We start from the raw sequence: 18033 nt of genomic DNA, 5'->3' as shown, positions 1-18033 counted from the left end.
GAAGATGTTCAGGATGATGATGCTAGATCTCTTCAAAATAATATACAGTGAATACATGATCATCACAAATACAATGCATTCCATAAAGGTCCCAGGTTCATATAACCAGCTATACATTACACATAAAGGGGGGGAAAAATGCACTGGAGCGGCAGAACGTTTTAGAGTTTCAGCTCTCCACCATGGACACTTTTAGTGCACAGACAATGTGCAAACACAGCAGAAAAATAAAAAAATTTAAACTATTCGAATCATTAGTATTTATAGATCTAAACTCCTTGTGCTGAGAGAAAACGAGACGGAAGGTCATCCAGAGGCTGAACTGCTTACCATGCCATTACTGTAATAATCCACCCCTGAGCAACTCTACCATAGGAAATTCCACAAAATTAATATATAGGCTGCAATATTTTCAAATTTATATGTCTATTATATTTTATGTATACTGTATATCATGTATATTGTATCATGAAATGGGGAAAATCCTTTTCACAACACTGTATCTTCAGCTTTTTTGTATGTGTTACAATTTTATAGGTGTGTGTTTGTGCAGATTTGTGTTCAATCAGCCACAAGGAAGTTATTAAAGTTAAAAATCCTATTCCGCATTTAATCTGCATTTGCTGTTGCGACATTTAGCAGTCGCCTGTGTCTGCATTTGCTGTTGCGACATTTAGCAGTCGCCTGTGTCCAGAGCAACTCACAAAAGTGCTTTTAGTCTCTATCAATGAATTCATCAACACTGGAACGCTAGATTACAAACTTAAGATAAATCAGTCTACAACTCTGCTAAGGTATTTTTTTTTTGTAAACAATGTCAACTTGTGTTAGTTTAAGTGTTTCAGGAAGATGTGGGTCTTCACCCGTCACTTAAAGATAGTCACTATAATTATAATTATAATAATTATAATAACCTACACTCTTCTGGGAAGATGTTACACTAGATTTTAAGAGTGTGTTTTTCGAGATTTGTTCTAATTTATCCACAAGGGGGGTCAATAAAGTCAGGTACTGAAGTAGGTAAAGTGAGGAGGCCTGGGGTGCTTTCACATTTATCCCAAAGGTGTTCAATAGGATTGAGGTCAGAGCTCTATAGCGGGAGATCTTCAACTTCAACCCATAAAAGCATATCTCAATGGAGCTGGCTTTGTGCACAGGGGCATCGTCATCCTGGAACAAGTTTGAATCTCCTAGTTCAAGTGAAGGGAAAAATTATATTCTACTGCAAAGACGTCAAATACAAAACGTGCTTTGAACTTTGTGGTAACATTTTGGGAAGGAACACATATGGCTGGAAAAGTCAAACAACATTTTCATTTATTATCATGTAAGTGGAAGATCACTTCATTCATCCATCAGACACTGATAAGATTAAGTGTCAGGGGCAGTAAATCCTTCCAGAAATGTCGTCCTGCATACATTAGCTCTGTCCCGAGTGAGTGCTGTGTGAGCAATTACATGAAGAATGTGCTTTCCCACTTTGTATAAACAGAATAAAAAATAAAGGGCTATGAATAGTTTTTTTCTTGCATTTATTCGTATGCATTATTATGTAAAGTGTTATTTATGATGCAGGCTTTCGGGCCCTGGCAGTGATACATGAAGCCAAGCCATGCTCTATGGCTGCCAACAAATCACTTCTCTTTATGTTAACACAGAAAAATCGCAAACAGTATAAAATAAAATGCTTTAAATCTGGTCTAAAAGCATCTAAAACATAGGACATTTTTGATCTATAAATAAATATACAACCGCATGGACAGATTCTAAAATCGCATTGCTTTAGAAGGTCATTGCTTTAGAAGGTCTAGAAGTTTCTATACGGGTATAAAGCAACACATGCTTTTTTAAATTACTGCACCCCCCTGTCAGCTCAAAGCAGTCTCTATAATCAAAAAGGTGTTTTTCCGCATACAGGACTGTTACTAACTGGATTTTTTCAAGTTTTTTGTGCCCTTCTGTATGAAATCAGAGAATTGTGCTGGAAAATCCTAGTTTTTCCAATACTCAAAAACACACAAGTCAGCGCTTTTCTCACCTTCGGATGTTAGATGTAAATATCATCTAAAGCTTTGGATGTGACCCGTATCTTCTTTGCTTTTTGCGTAGTGCTGCTGCTGCATGGTTCGCTGATTAGAGACTTGCCTGAAATGCATGGGCATTATAATTACCGTTGGTATGAGTGTTCCTGATATGTCATGGTAAAGTGACTTAGAAGTTCCCTGAATTCAAGCTAATATACTTGGTCCCAAGTCCAGATAAATTGGGAGGGTTGCGCCAGGAAGGGCATCCAGCGTAAAAAACATGTGCCAAATCAAACATGCGGAGGATCTGCTGTGGCGACCTCTAACGGGAGAATCCGAAAGAAAGTTTATACTTGCATACTGTAATTATTACATTTTTGAAATGTAGGAATTTTACCTTCACATGTTTGGTATAATTTTAAAGGTCTTTGGAAATATGATCCCAGTCCCATATCAGTAGAACAGACCAAAAATAAAGATTTCAGGTTTGGAAGAAGATCTTTATTAGGTGTTGGTTTTACTCTAGGTGGTATTTGGTTTAAGGTCACCTGCTGTCCCAGGGGATTGCAATTTGCAACTTTGAATTTACAAGTGTTAATGGTGGTTTGGGTATTTAAGGAAATTTTACGAAATACCCAGGGAAGCATTCTGTAGTCAGAACTTCCCACACAGTCTCTGCGTGTCTCTATTAACAGGTACAGTGACTCTTTAACAATTCTTTTGTAAACTGCATTGATGATCATGATCATGCTGTTTAACTTTCTTCTATTATTTGTTCTGGATTTGACATTTGTTTATTAATTATTGTCTGCCAAATAAATGTAAAATTCCTAAAACTTTCTGAAATCATTTATACCTAGTGTATTATGTAGTCTGGTCTTACTGCAAATCTATGACCAGAACAGTACATACAGAAGGCTCATGAACGGATGGAGCATCGAGCACAACGTCTGGGACCTTCTGATTTCTGACTATCACTGACCTAGCAAGTTATGACAAAGTAACTAAATTAACTGTGCATGAGCAAGCATTGTATATGTATATGTATAATGTATATATCCTGTAGTTAAGTGAAAAGTAAAAAGATATTTGACTTTAAAATGTAGTAAAGTTAATGTAAAAGTCTCCCCAAATGAAAATACTTGAGTAAAGTACAGATACACAAAACAAGCTACTTAAGTACAGTAATGAATTACATTTACTTGTATATACTGTCTGGGAGAAACTGAAAGAAGGAAACTGTCTGTATATACCATTCAGCATTGATGGATCCTTTCCAAATGTGCAAGCTGCCCATTCCACAGGCATAACATTTACATTTGCGGCATATAGCAGATGCCCTTGTCCAGAGCGACGTACAAAAGTGCTTTGAGTCTCTAGTAATGAATAAATCTACACTGGTACGCAAAATTACAAACTTAATATAAATATAACTCTTGAATTCTACAAAGCAAGCTTCGAAAGTGCTAATTTAAGTGTTTCAGGAAGAGGTAGGTCTTCAATCATCGCTTGAAGATAATCAGGGACTCCGCTGTATGGACATCTAGCAGAAGTTTATTCCACCACCTCGATGCCACAACAGAGAAGAGCCTTGAACTATACTAACCTCTCATTCTGAGAGAAGGTGGTACCAGTCAAGCAGTGCTGGAGGATCTCAGACAGCGTGGTGCAGTGCGAGACGTGATAAGGTCTCTGAGGTAAGATGGTGCTGGTCCATTTCTGGCCTCAAAGGGAAGCATCAGTGTTTTGAATCTGATACGTGCAGCTACTGGAAGCCAGTGAAGGGAGCACAGCAATGGGGTGGTGTGGGAGAACTTGGGCAGATTGAACACAAGTGGTGCAGCTGCGCTCCCATCACATCAGCGGTGCGTTTTTTTGATCTGAGCGCTGATATTAAGCCAAATGATCCCTCTCACTTTAGATCCTCTTTAGGATGTGGTGTTCATGGTTTCCAAAAATAAATGTCAATTTTAATTTGTTGAAACACAGAACTGTTTTCCACTTTGCCTTAGCACATTTCCAAAGAGCTTTGGTCTAAAGAGGATGGAGGCGCTGTTGGATCATGTTCACGCATGACTTAATCTTCGCATGGTAAAGATTTAACTTGCATTTGTTGATGACGTGGCAAACTGATTTTCGTTTCTGAATTTAAGGTCTGTTATGGAATAGAATTTGCATTCATCTGTTCTGAGATAGTCAGAACAAGCTTTAATATCCCTATTATTACTATTTTTTTTTTTTTTTTACAATTATCACTAATATATATTATAAACACACACACACACACACACACACACACACACACACACACACACACACAGACACAAAAGCCCAAATGAAATACCCCAATGAATATACATTGTATCACATAGGAAACAGCAGATTAAAAAAACAGACCAGGTAACAGAGCTCAGAGCTCTTTTCTATGATGAACGACATGCTGAGGAGAAAATAGCACTAAAGTGAGGACATCAATTTTCCAACAGGAAGCGAAGGGTTGCTGGGACTCCCAAAATCCAACGCATACTGCATCCAGCGATCAGGCGATTAACTGAATCCGTTTAAATGGTCTCTGCAGAATTATAAACAGCCTGAGCTGATCATACATCATTTATATCCATAAACAATGAGTAAATTCTGTTCTGCTCAGTGGAATCCAGTTAATGTCTATTTAACAGGTTTGAATCTACAGCCATACATTCAATTGTTGCTTAATAAGTGTTAATTACAGAATCTCTTATTCCCAAACACTGCATATGTTCAAGGAAATCTGAATTGTAAAATGATCGTATGCAAATTCTGCTTTATGGTTTCTTCATTATTCAGTTCTTTTAGATCTGTTATACTGAGCTCTGGGTATTTGAGAGAATGTCAGTCTTATGAATGAGTCAGACAACATCTCATTCCACATTTAGTCCCATTAGTCACATTTGCTCTTATAATGACCTCCAATCTGGGAAGATGTTCCTCTAGATTTTGGAGTGTGCTTGTGGAGATTGTGAGTACAGTCAGGTACTGATGTAGGTGAGGTGAGAAGGCCTGCTATTGGCGTTTACATTCATCCCAATAGTGTTGTGGTCAGAGCTCTACAGCAGGGGATCTTCCACTCCAACTCATGTTAACCATATCTTTATGGATCTCCCCACAGGGGTATTGTCATGCTTCAACAGCTTTGAACAACTCATAGTTCAACTGAAGGCAAATTAAAATGCCAATACTCCCAAGGACAGTTAGATAGATAGATAGATAGATAGATAGATAGATAGATAGATAGATAGATAGATAGATAGATAGATAGATAGATAGATAGATAGATAGATAGATAGACTCAATAACTATGAGGATGGATTTGGACTGTATTTGATATAAAATACTACAATCTTCTACAATGGTTCAGGACCACAGGTTGCATGAACACTTTTGCATGTAAGCATCCATCACAGGTTCCCTTTTGAGTCTGATTCCTCTAAAGGTTGCTTACTCATATCATCTCAGGAAGTTTTTTCCCCCAGTGGCCACTGACTCGCTCATTAGGGATAAACGTACAATTATAAGAAACAAATGTATACAGATTAATTAAATTAAACAGCTAGGTATTACTGCAACACACAACAAGACAAAAAATAGACACACACACACATACACACACACACACACACACACACACATACTGTACACACACACAAAGAAAGAAATAGATGCAGTGTAAAAGTGTGATCTGGTAGTGCATTGGAAGTTTTAACAGTGCTGATGCAACAGAAATGACACTGCTGACAGTTCGGACATGATAAATATTTTATACTCTTGCTCATGTTCACTTTAAAAAGTAAAAAAAATATCCCAGTTTAAAATGACTAAAGTCCTGTACATTTTAGAATCCAGTCTTTTCGATCTCACAGTCTGACTGAGGTCATTAAAGTTCATAATTTGACTTCAGTTGTAAAACATTAAAGACATCACAGTCATAAGTAAAGAAACAAAACCCCATAATGACAAGATGAAAGAAGTCTGTTTAAAATCTTAAATTTATTACAAATAAAAAAAGCAACAAAAAATCATGTACATAATAATGTACATAAGTATTCACAGTCTTTGCTTAATACTTTGTTGAAGCACTTTGTCACATATTTTTTGGCAGTTTTCCCCATTCTTCTGCAGAAGCCTTCTTGCAGAACTCCACCAGACATTTTCAGATCTCTCCAGAGATTTTCAATCGGGTTCAAGTCTGGGGTCTGGCTGGGCCACTCAAGGACATTCACAGAGTCGACTCATAGCTTCTCCTTTTGTTATTTTGGCTGTGTGTTAAGGGTCGTTGTCCGATCGGTTAATCAACCATGGCTCCAGTCAGAGGTACAGAAAGCTCTGTTGCAGGGATTCATCAAGGATGTATTTGTACATTGCTGCATTCATCTTTCCCTTGATCCTGACTGGTCTCCAAACACCACCACATCATGGCACGGTTGGCATTCAGGCCAAAGAGTTCAATCTTTGTTTCTCGTGGTCTGAGTGTCCTTCAGGTGCCTTTTGGCAAACTCCAGGCAGGCTGTCATGTTCCTTTTACTTAGGAGATGCTTCCATCTGCCATACAGGCCTGATTGGTGGAGTGCTGCAGAGTTGTTCTTCTGGAAGTTTCTCCTCTCTGCACAGAGAAACGCTGAAGCTCTTCCAGAGTGACCATCAGGTTTCTTGGCTTGGTTTGTGCTCTGACATGCACTGTTAACTGTGGGACCTCATATAGACAGTTGTGTGTCTTTCCAAATCATGTCCAATCATCTGAATTTACAACAGGTGGACTCCAATCAAGTTGTCGAAACATTTTAAGGATGATCAGTGGAAACTGGATGCGCCTGAGCTCAATTTTGGGTGTCATGGCACGGCTGTGAATATTTATGTACATGTGATTTTTTTCAGTTTTTTATAAATTTGCAAAGTTTTTGCAAACAAACTTCTTTCATGTTGTCATTATTGGGTTTTGTTTGTAGAATTTTGAGGAAAATAATGAATCGAATCCATTTTGGAATAAGACTGTAACATAACAAAGTGTGGAAAAAGTGAAGTGCTGTGAAAACTTTCCAGATGCAGTGTAATTCATTTTCTTATACTCTGTGACTAAAATGGGTATTAAGGGTCAGGATGTAATTGGATAAACTGCCTTCAACAGCAACGTATTTAATTTAATGGAATGATGATTCTATTAGAGGGAGATTTTGACAGCACTGCAGTTCAACCTTGAGGCTGTGGTAGCTAGAAAAAAAAGAAAAATCAATTTACATGCTGTATACAATCCTGTTATAAAGAGCAACACAGAACATACTTCAGAAATCGTTTAATGAACACATACACCGAGTCAATGCAGACTTTCCTTTCACAAGTATCAGACAGTTGATGCAAAAATATAATGCAGTAAATCTTTCTGTCTGTCTGTCTGTCTGTCAAACTGACAAGAATGTCAAAATCTGCATTCTAATGTCAGTAATATTTCATGCTAAATACAGTAAAATTGTTTATTGAATGTTGTGCTGTATTTGTTTGTGTTTCTTTTCTCCTGATCAGTGCCGGATTAGAGAATGATGAATAATGCAAGGACAGTTCTGAAAACAGCGTTAAGCCACATATTTATTCGTTGTGCAAACTCAAACAACCCTGAAAATGAATCATTATGCCACATTGTTTACTGATAATGCATCTGTGCAGTGCTTCTTACCAACGTTTTATTTTTTCCGGAATTTCAGACATCAAAGGAGTCATTAACAAAGCTGTTTTTATTTCTATTTTCTAAATGAAAAGGTCAGTGAAAAGGGGCTGTTAGAAAGGATTCCTATTTAGTTGTAATTCCATGCTTCACCACTAGAGGCAGATATACAGTTTACCAAGCAATGACAAGCTACCCGTGACATCACAGTACACCGTCCTCCACCAAGAGTATAAAAGGCCAGAACATGGAGCCGTTGCATGCGTTCTGCATCACGCAACCTACTGAACAGCAGCAAGCAGAAGACAGCAAGAATCACCTCATATACAATCAATTCTATACCCAGTAAAGTAGCGTGTTCTGAATCCTGTCTCGTGTTTTTACTGACGTGCTGGGGCGACACTGATCAGCGTATACCAGATAGTGAGAATCCTTATATGGTTCTTCGAGCTAGAGAGCAAACTTCCTAGCATTTGGTCCTTCGAGCCGGATAAGTGTGCTTACCACAGAAGTAGGATGTCAGAGCAACCTTCCTGCGAGTGTCAGCGCCCACGACACAGAACTCAGCCCCCACCACACCTTAAAGACTATGAGGTGCAATACTCTACACAGCGTTCACGTGAACAAGAAGAGGAAACACAGCTAAGCACGATGAGAGATGACTCTAGTATGTTACCTCTCGAGAACAGTATTTCTCCTCCTTTAAGTTCACATACTGGTGACATTGACGCAATTATGGGAGCTACTAGCGCTCCGCATTCAGATGTTAACACACAGCCTTTCGAAAGTGATGAAGAGGAGAAGCCTTTGTTACAACCAGACGAGGCTGCACCCACATCCATCAGGCATAATTCAAACCTTCAAGACCTGGAGAAGATAGTTAAGCAACTGTATGAAAATCAAATGGCCTTTCACGAGGAATTCCGACAATTTAAAACCCTTTATAAGGATATGCAGAATTTAACAGTTAATCCGCAGGCAGCTCTGTTAGCTCCCAGACCACAGCAGGTCATAGAGACTCTAGTCCCATTGCTCAGAGCTACCTATGAACCACCTGAGGCAGGGGTGCCAGAGCCAGTGCCCTGTATTTGGTGGTATACACCCTGCAGACCCCAAGTTTCACCTAATAAGAGTCCCTTTAAATCAGAAACAGATACATGTGCCTGCGGGACAAGACCACAGCCCAATCCCGAACATAATCTACAATATCCTTCCTTGATGGGGCGGCTTCAGAATTCTGTATCTCCAGACACGTCCTATAAGGGCCCGCATCCAACAATTCCAGATTTCTCCAGTCCAGACCCCAGAGAATTCACTCATTTAAAGTTAGCCCTTGATAATATCCTCCCTCCCGATGCAAATGAACTCTTTAAATATCAGATTCTCTTAGGACACCTCAAATTTAGAGAGGCTCGCCTAATAGCAGACTCATTCCTGAATTCCCCTCAGCCATACACAGACACTATGACTATGCTTAATGGCCAATATGAACTACCTTTCCAGTTAGCCCTAGCTAAGATAGCAGAAGATGCTCCTAATGTACAGACAGGAGATACAACTAGTTTCAAACTGTTCGCCCTCGAAATTCAGTCCCTCGTGGGTCTCCTGAACTCATTAGGTTCAAAGGTTGAAAGTGAACTAAGTTGCGCCTCACATGCAGCCCGCTTACTCACCAAGTTACCCCCGGATTTGCGTGTTGCATTCAAACGACACCTGCCCCATCAAGATTCCTACACTCTACCGGATTGAATTCCGGTGTCAAGACTCTGAACAATCGAATCAGGGAAAGGATCAGATAAGTAGGATGGTGCGGCCCAAACCAGGCCCAGTGGCAAAGCATAAACTCGCTTCTGTCCTGCATGGAGCTGACCGACCACCAGAAACAGTTACTCTGGTGCCGACGCCCTCGCATCAGTCCAAGCCAGCACGGGGATCTGAACAGAGCAGACCTCTGTGCCCATACTGCCAAAGTACCCAACATTATTTAAGCCAGTGTACCACTTTCCAGGCATTTAGTACAGAGCAGATGATCAAATGGATCAAAGACAACAAGCATTGTTGGAAATGTGGGCGATCACACTTAGCCAAAGACTGTACCCTAAAGAAGCCCTGTCGTCTATGCGGTGGGAAACATCTTCAAATTCTTCATGAGGTTAATAGCTAACCTCAAAGGGAGAGTACCTGTCAAGTGAGTTCCACAAACAAAACTCTGTATCTAGACAGGCCAGAAGGTTCCAAACGTGTCTTGCTGAAAGTGATTCCCGTTGTATTACAACACAACAATCGAGCCCTGATCGAGCAGCTATTAGAACTAGATTAGGCTGGACACTACAAGGTCCAACGCGCTTTCTGCAGCAGCAGATACAGCCTCAACATTGCTTACATATCTCTATCACTCCCCAAATGGAAGACCTATCCCGAAACGTAGAGAGATTCTGGCAAAGCGATACTATTCCACACAGGAATGAAAGCAGGATCAGGTGGCAATAGATTTATTACAAACTAGAACAACTAGAGTAATGGTAGATGGAGTGAAGCGTTATGCAACTCCCCTTTTAAGGAAAGATAATATGCCGCAACTCTGTACCACTTAGGACTCCATTATGCCTAATTTAAGAAGTATAGAGCGGCGGTTGACAAAGGATCCTGAAAAGGCAGTAGTATATAACGAAGAGATTAAGAACCTAAAGAAGTGCGGCTATGTAGTCAAACTCACCACTGACGCTGTAAACACCGGAGAAGAGTCATGGTTCATTCCACATCATATGGTACAACATAATGGGAAGAATAGAGTAGTATGCAACTGTTCTTTGCGAACACGTAGGCCAGAATCTGAATAATTACCTTCTTGCTGGACCTACACTTAGCCCTTCCCTCTTAGGAGTGCTGTTGCGCTTTAGGGAACACTCTGTAGCAATAAGTGGAAATATTAATGGTATGTTTCATCAGGTCTGCCTACTGCCTGAAGACAAATCACTCCTTCGCTTTGTATGGCGTGACCTTCAAACCAATAACCTTCCCAGTATTTATGAGTGGCAAGTACTACCCTTTGGCACAACTTGTAGTCCCTGTTGCGCCATCTATGCCTTGCAACGCCATGTTCTCGATAACACTCAAGATCGACAGTAGAAAGGAATTTTTACGTAGACAATTGTCTTAAAAGCTTAATGACCGCAGATGATGCCAAGCAAGTAGTGGATGGGTTATGTGGCCTTCTTGCTAATGGTGGGTTTGAGATTAGACAGTGGGCCTGTAATATCCCAAGAGTCGTTAATCATCTCCCCAAAGAGGCCCGTCCGGATAGCATTGAGCTTTGGTTATCACATAACAAGACCGATCCCCATGAATCCACTCTTGGACTGAGATGGAATTATAACTTAGATATACTCGGTCACAAACACCGCCCAACACCCAAAACCACACCCACTATGCGGCACATCTATAGGATAATACCAAGACAGTATGACCCCTTGGGATTCATCTTTCCATTCACCACCCGTGCCAAAATTCTAATTCAGCAGTTGTGGAACAAACAGAGGGGTTGGGATGATCCCATGTTGCCCACAGATTTGGTGAAAGCCTGGTGTGAATGGGAGAATGAACTACCCATTCTTTCTCAGGTCACACTTCCCCAATGTTATGTTACACCAAATATGGATAGGCCCAATACCACAAAACAAATTCATATCTTCTGTGACGCTTCAGAGCAAGCATACGGTGCCGTAGCATACTTAAGAACTGAAGATCAAGAAGGTAGAATACAGCTTGCTTTCCTGATTGGCAGATCCAAAATTGCCCCTAAACGTAAACAAACCATTCCTAGACTAGAGCTATGTGCAGCCCTAATTATCGAAGCTGAGTGATCTTATGGTCAGATTCAACTACAGTTCTTTCATGGCTAAGATCTGAATCTTGCAGTTTTAAAGTCTTTGTAGGCACTAGAATAGCAGAAATCCAAGACCTAACTGAGTCACATGATTAGCTATATGTAGATACAGCCAGAAACCCAGCCGATGATCTGACAAAGAGGCGTAGCTTAGTAGAGCTTGTTACACCTAACAGGTGGAGTTTAGGTCCACCCTTTTTACTTAAAGCAGAATCAGAGTGGCCAACCCTGCCACCTCTTAAGACACCTGAAGATAAAGTGGAAAGGAGAGCTAGTATATTCTGTGGTGTCACACAAACATTAAAGCCCTTAGACCCTAGTAAGTACCACTCTTGGAAAGACCTTCTTGAAGCCATAGTTCAACAACATCCAAGTTACTTAGATCAATCTAGTATACCTACAGCTAAGGACTATGTGACAGCAGAACATCTCCTCTTCCGCAATATTCAACAAGATAGTTTCCCAGAAGAATACGAGCAACTAAGCTCTGGTAAGCCTGTATCCCCTACAAGTAGATTACTCACCTTAGCCCCAGAATTCGACAAAGCCAGTCAGCTTATACGGGTAGGAGGACGCCTAGGTCGTGCTAAAGGCCTAGAACTCCAAACAGTTCACCCTATTGTCTTAGACCCTCATCATCAAGCCACCAAATGACTCGTTCAAGACTATGATAGTAAGCTATGTCACCCAGGACCAGAACGAGTATTTGCTGAAATGAGGAGAAGTGTCTGGATACTAAGAGGTCGTGAAGCAATTCGAAAATCCCAACATAACTGTATGGAGTGTCATAAGTGGAAGGCTAAACCTGAAAACCCTAAAATGGCTGACCTTCCTCCAGCACGCTTGAGACTTCATAAACCACCCTTTTATAGTACTGGTATGGATTGTTTTGGACCTTTCCAAACCAAAATAGGCAGGCGTTTAGAGAAAAGATGGGGAATAATCTTTAAGTGTCTTACAACTCGATGTGTACACATTGAGCTTCTCACAGCTATAGACACTGATTCCTTCCTCATGGCTCTGAGGAGAATCCTGTATCGTGTTTTTACTGACGCGCTGGGGCGAGTACAATCCACTGATCAGCATATACCAGATAGTAAGCATCCTTATATGGTCCTTCGAGCTAGAGAGCAAACTTCCTAACAGGGGCAGAATAGGGTTTTTGCGAGCTGAATGAAACTGATCTGATGAATGCAGAGGTTGAGAATTTCATGCTCTTCAGACAAAAAAGGAGATCATTTCTTTATTCAAGAAAATAAATGAACTGACAAATCTGATTTAATTGTTTTACTTTTGCTCGATATATATCTGGTTTGATGGTGCACATCTGGTTTGATGGTTTAACTGCATTGTCATGTCATTGTCTTTTTACCTAAGAAATTTCATACAACAAAACCACAATTAAGTGTGTATTTGTGCTTCCATTGTCAGTTCAGTTCAAGTTCAGTTTCCATTTCAACCACCACCAGAAAAGTTTCCTGCCACTCTGTACTTTTTTATAAATTATGTTTCTTTGTGAATGTTAATAGATGTGTCATTGGATTTACATATTTGACTGTCCTGTAAAATATTCAAATAATATATACAGTGGAACCCACTTATCTCGACCTCGGTTAACTCGACAACCCTATTAAGTTGACGTTTTTGAAGTGGAACCGCCAAATTCTCGCTTTGTCTAAGCATTTTTTTATCGGTTATGTCGACTTTTTTATGTCGCCGAACCCTAATATCTCGAGCACAAGGGGGGAAAAATTTGCCATTTAACGTCGGTTATCTCGATCGGCACTGTGCAGCCACAGAAGACCTCGCGAAAGTGGCGAAAAAAATCAAGCCTTACAGATGCTACAGGTGTTGTATTGTATACTGGTGAATCTCTGCTGTTAGTTAGTGCACATATGCCTTTTGTTGTTAAATGTTATGCGATGAACGGGAGGCGAAAGCCGCGCTTGGTAGGGGCGCGGCGTGGAACGTGGAATGCAAAAGCAAAAGCATAGAATGAACATCGGCAGGATCGGGGGGAATCCGCGATGTGCTTTGGGAAGTAAGGAGCAGCTGTTGAGAGAGTGCCGGTGGGAAGGCACGTACCGGGATACACATGAGCGATAACCACGACCGCCGTGAACCAACATATACCAACAATAACGGACGGTGAGAGTGTGGAAGTTTAAATAGGAGCTGGTGATGATGCTAAACGAGCACCATATGTGCGCGATTGAAGCCGGGAGCTTCAGAGAAAGCGGCCGAGAAAGCACCTGACATGCCGAAGGGGGCGCCGTAGGGGGCGGGGCAGGTGGATTCCTGACAGTTAACAAACATGTATGTTTATTTTTATAGCATGACTTCATCAAACAAATCGCGGCAACGCTGTTGTTTAAAAAAAACCCTCCAAAAACACGTGCATGCACATTCTGATTTATTAACGCACATCATGTACATAAAGAAATTAGGTCCCCTGGTGATCTAGTGGTTAAGATGCAGCGCTCCCACCGCTGCGACCCGGGTTCGATTCCCGGTCAGGGTACCATCCCCAGCCACTTTCAGTGCCGGTCCCAAGCCTGGATAAATTGGGGAGGGTTGCGTTAGGAAGGGCATCCAGCATAAAAACATGTGCCAAATCAAACGTGCGGAGGATCCGCTGTGGCGACCCCTAATGGGAGAAGCTGAAAGAAAGTTTTATGTACATAAAGAAATTTCAAGCACGTTAATATATTTCCGCCATATTGATTTTCGTTTATCTCGATCATCGGTTATCTCGATGCTTTTTGGCAACCCCCTAGTACATCGACATAACCGGGTTCCACTGTATATATATATATATATATATATATATATATATATATATATATATATATATATATATATATAATATAATATAATATATTAATAAATTATTAAACATACATTTGCATAAAGCATCCACATATATATAAATATCAGGGTTGTCAAAATTAATGCTTTAATAATGGCACTTATTTTCTGTGACTATTTTGATTAAAAATATAAATAAATAAATAAATAAATAAATTTAAATGTGGTGAAATTAAAACCTTTAACGCAACACATTCATTTATGACTTCACTTCTTTACTCGGATATGGAAAAGCTCCAGCGAAAAATTGTAATTAATGAAGTCTCAAATTGAACAACAAAAGACGCCGTGGTGCATACACCCGTCAATTAAAACCGTCCGTGTGGAAACACAGCAAAAATTCCATTTGGTGTCCTGACGATTTACATAATTTAAAACTCCACAATTTTGTTCATGCCCATGTTGATTATAGTATTAAAAATTCAAAAAGTATTAATTTGAGGTACTTATAGAACAGATAAAAATTAAGATGCGAATAATCACGAGTTAACGTGTGACAATTAAATTGCAATTAAATATTTTAATTTATTGACAGTCTTGATATCACTCTTGATATCAGTCTTACTTACTCTTACTTGATTTGACTTGACACTACTAATATCACCCAAATGAGTATGGTTCCCCTTTTGAGTCTGGATCCTCTCAAGGTTTCTTCCTCATAACATCTAAGGGAGTTTTTCCTTGCCACAGTCTGCTCACCAGGGATAAACACACATTGTTCATGACTTTTCAGCTATTTGCAATTTATACTATGATATCACAAAAAGTTGTGCATTTGTGCTCTCAGTGTCAAGGTTGTGACATGAAGATTTACATGTTTTGCTTTTCCTGTAAAATATTTATTTACTTATAAAAGAGATTTAATATGATCATTTAGTGATTTTTGTCACTGGTGGTACTGAAACTTGTATAATTGCCTGTGCTTATGAAACAAGTTTAGTGACTGAATGCAAAAATCTTTTTTTATTATTTATTAAAATAAATATATTTCACTCAATTTCAAGATGAAATTTTAAAAATTTTGCAGGTCAGAAAGTCACCATGTTTTTAAGAATGCGTCTTCTGCCACTGACAGAAAACATGAAACCTAGGCAGGATTCAAGACAGAAAAACACTGGTAAATATTGCCCCTGAATTGCATTCCACTATTGCTGAGTGTATTCATACTGCTTACAGTATGTTTCATCATAATATAAAAAGAAACGGAAAAACAGGCTGAAGTTCAAGGTTAGAATCTGAATGCGAATCTGTGAATATTTTGCATTGTTTCCTCACTATGTCACCTTAACTATGAACATACACTTCCCTTAGCTTTAATCTTACATAATTAAAATCTGAATATAGCTTTGTGATCTTATCTTAAAGCTGTGCATTTATAAGGTATTAAGACACTGGGAGAAAGTTTAAATATAAATTATTTAGATTTGAACTTTCTCCCAGTGTCTCAATACCTTATAGATAACTTATAGACACTCTGTCTCTGTGTCGAAATATTCGTCTGAATGACACTGAGTTTTAAGAGCAGAAGAGTGTATTTAACTCACTCCACACTGCACCGTGTCCCATCATCATTGGATTCAATTATTCTTTAGTCAAACTCTAAATTATATGTTGTGCATTTGGAAAGTATTCTGACCCCCTTCATTTTTTTTTATTTTCTCAGCCTGATACTATACTGATATCTTTCAAAGATATTTCATAGTATTCAGACGCTTTGCAACAACACTTGCAAATTAGCTCTGGTGCCTCTAAAATCTCTTGATCCTTGCTGAGATGTTTCTTCACTCTGACTGGAATCTACCTGTGGAAACGTTTATTGATTGGACATGATCTGGAAAGGCACACACCTCTATAGAAGGTCTAACAGCTGACAGTGTAGATCAGAGCAAATACCAATTATTATGGTTATTGCCTCTATTATTCTCAAATGGTGTTCACAACCAGGTTTCTTCCAAGAGCTGATCACCCTATAAAACTGAGCAATTGGGGAAGAAGGTCCTTAGTAAGAGAGATGACCATGAACCTGATGGTAACTGTGACTGATCTCCAGAAATCCTTTGTGGAGATGGGACAAAGTTCCAGAAGGACAACCATTACTGTATATACTGTTATCACTTTTTTAGCTGTGCTACTATTTGCTCTACTGAGTGAACATGAAGAAGGTAGGGAGTGTGTGTTGTGTGAACGCTGAAGAATCTCAGCTCAGTGCAAATGATTGAAAATGTAAAAAAAAAAAAAAAGAAAAGTGAAGGCTTTCAGCAGGTCACAGAAACAACCTCCTGAGTGAAGTTCAAGTCGGCTTCCCTGTTAGGGGAGATAAGGATTAGGGCCCTTGGCACTCGTTGGAGATTTCAGATGATATCACGACGGTATTATCTCAATGAGAAAATCCTACAATGATCATAGCGCAGAGGAAAATCAATAGACCATCAGAGCAGAGAGAGAAGACGGATTCCAGCCTGGGAATATTTGGGAAATCAAAGCAGTTCAAAAGTTCAGCTTTATTTTTATTAGGTTTTTCTTTTTTTCTAGTCCTTATGGTTTATTTGCATAAAACTGCCCATAGTTTGACATTTGCATATTCAGTTTATTGCAGTGAGCAATCCAAGAATCAACACAAATGATGTATTAACATTGTGTATTAGTATTAAATATAAGATATGTTTTCTAGAATTCAGGTTATTTGAGCACAAATATATATATATATATATATATATATATATATATATATATATATATATATATATATATATATATATATACACATTTTAGTTTGCTGAAAAAAGTCTCTATCAGGTCCTGTCTCTATAAGTCTCTATATAGGGCAAAATCTAAAAACAGTAGCCAAAACCTTTTTTTTTTTCACATTTTATTCAAACTTTGCTACACTCTCCAACAAACTCCCAGCACGATCCACTTTCATTTAGTCACCACACACAGCAATGGAAAACAGCCTGGATGGTTTGAAGGTGTGGTTTTAAGTATGAAGTAGAAAAAGGTTTGTGGACACTTGACTATAAGTTTGTGTGTGATTTTTGAACATTGCATTCCAGATTTAGTCTCAATTTGCTGTTATTATAACCTTTACTCAACTGGAAAGATGTTCTATTAGAACATGAAGTGAGCTTGTGGAGATTTGAGCTCATTTAGCCATAAGGGTTTTAGTAAAGTCAGGTAGCGATGTACGTGAGGTGAGGAGGCCTGTGGCGCAGTCTGCGTTCGCAGTCATCCCATAAGTGTTCAATAGGGTTAAGGTCAGAGCTCTATAGTAGCAGATCTTCCACTATAATCCATACAAAGCATATTTTCATGGAGCTGGTTTTGTGCACAGGGGCATCATCATCCGGGAACAGGTTTGGAAAACCCTAAAAAAACACCACATCCAAAGACATCCTATACAACTGTGTTTGTGAAAACATTTTGGAAAAGAACTACATATAAACTCAGGTGTCCCATTTCTTTTGCCATTTTGTGTATATCTTGTTGATAGCATGCACACAAGGAAAGGATAATGAAATTTAATATTTAAATAGTTGTAAATTGTTTAAAGAAGGTCTTCTTGC

Source organism: Silurus meridionalis, chromosome 2 (genome assembly GCF_014805685.1).
Source record: "Silurus meridionalis isolate SWU-2019-XX chromosome 2, ASM1480568v1, whole genome shotgun sequence".
In the NCBI taxonomy this organism is placed as follows: Eukaryota; Metazoa; Chordata; class Actinopteri; order Siluriformes; family Siluridae; genus Silurus; species Silurus meridionalis.
Note: the sequence above shows the minus strand (reverse complement) of the source record.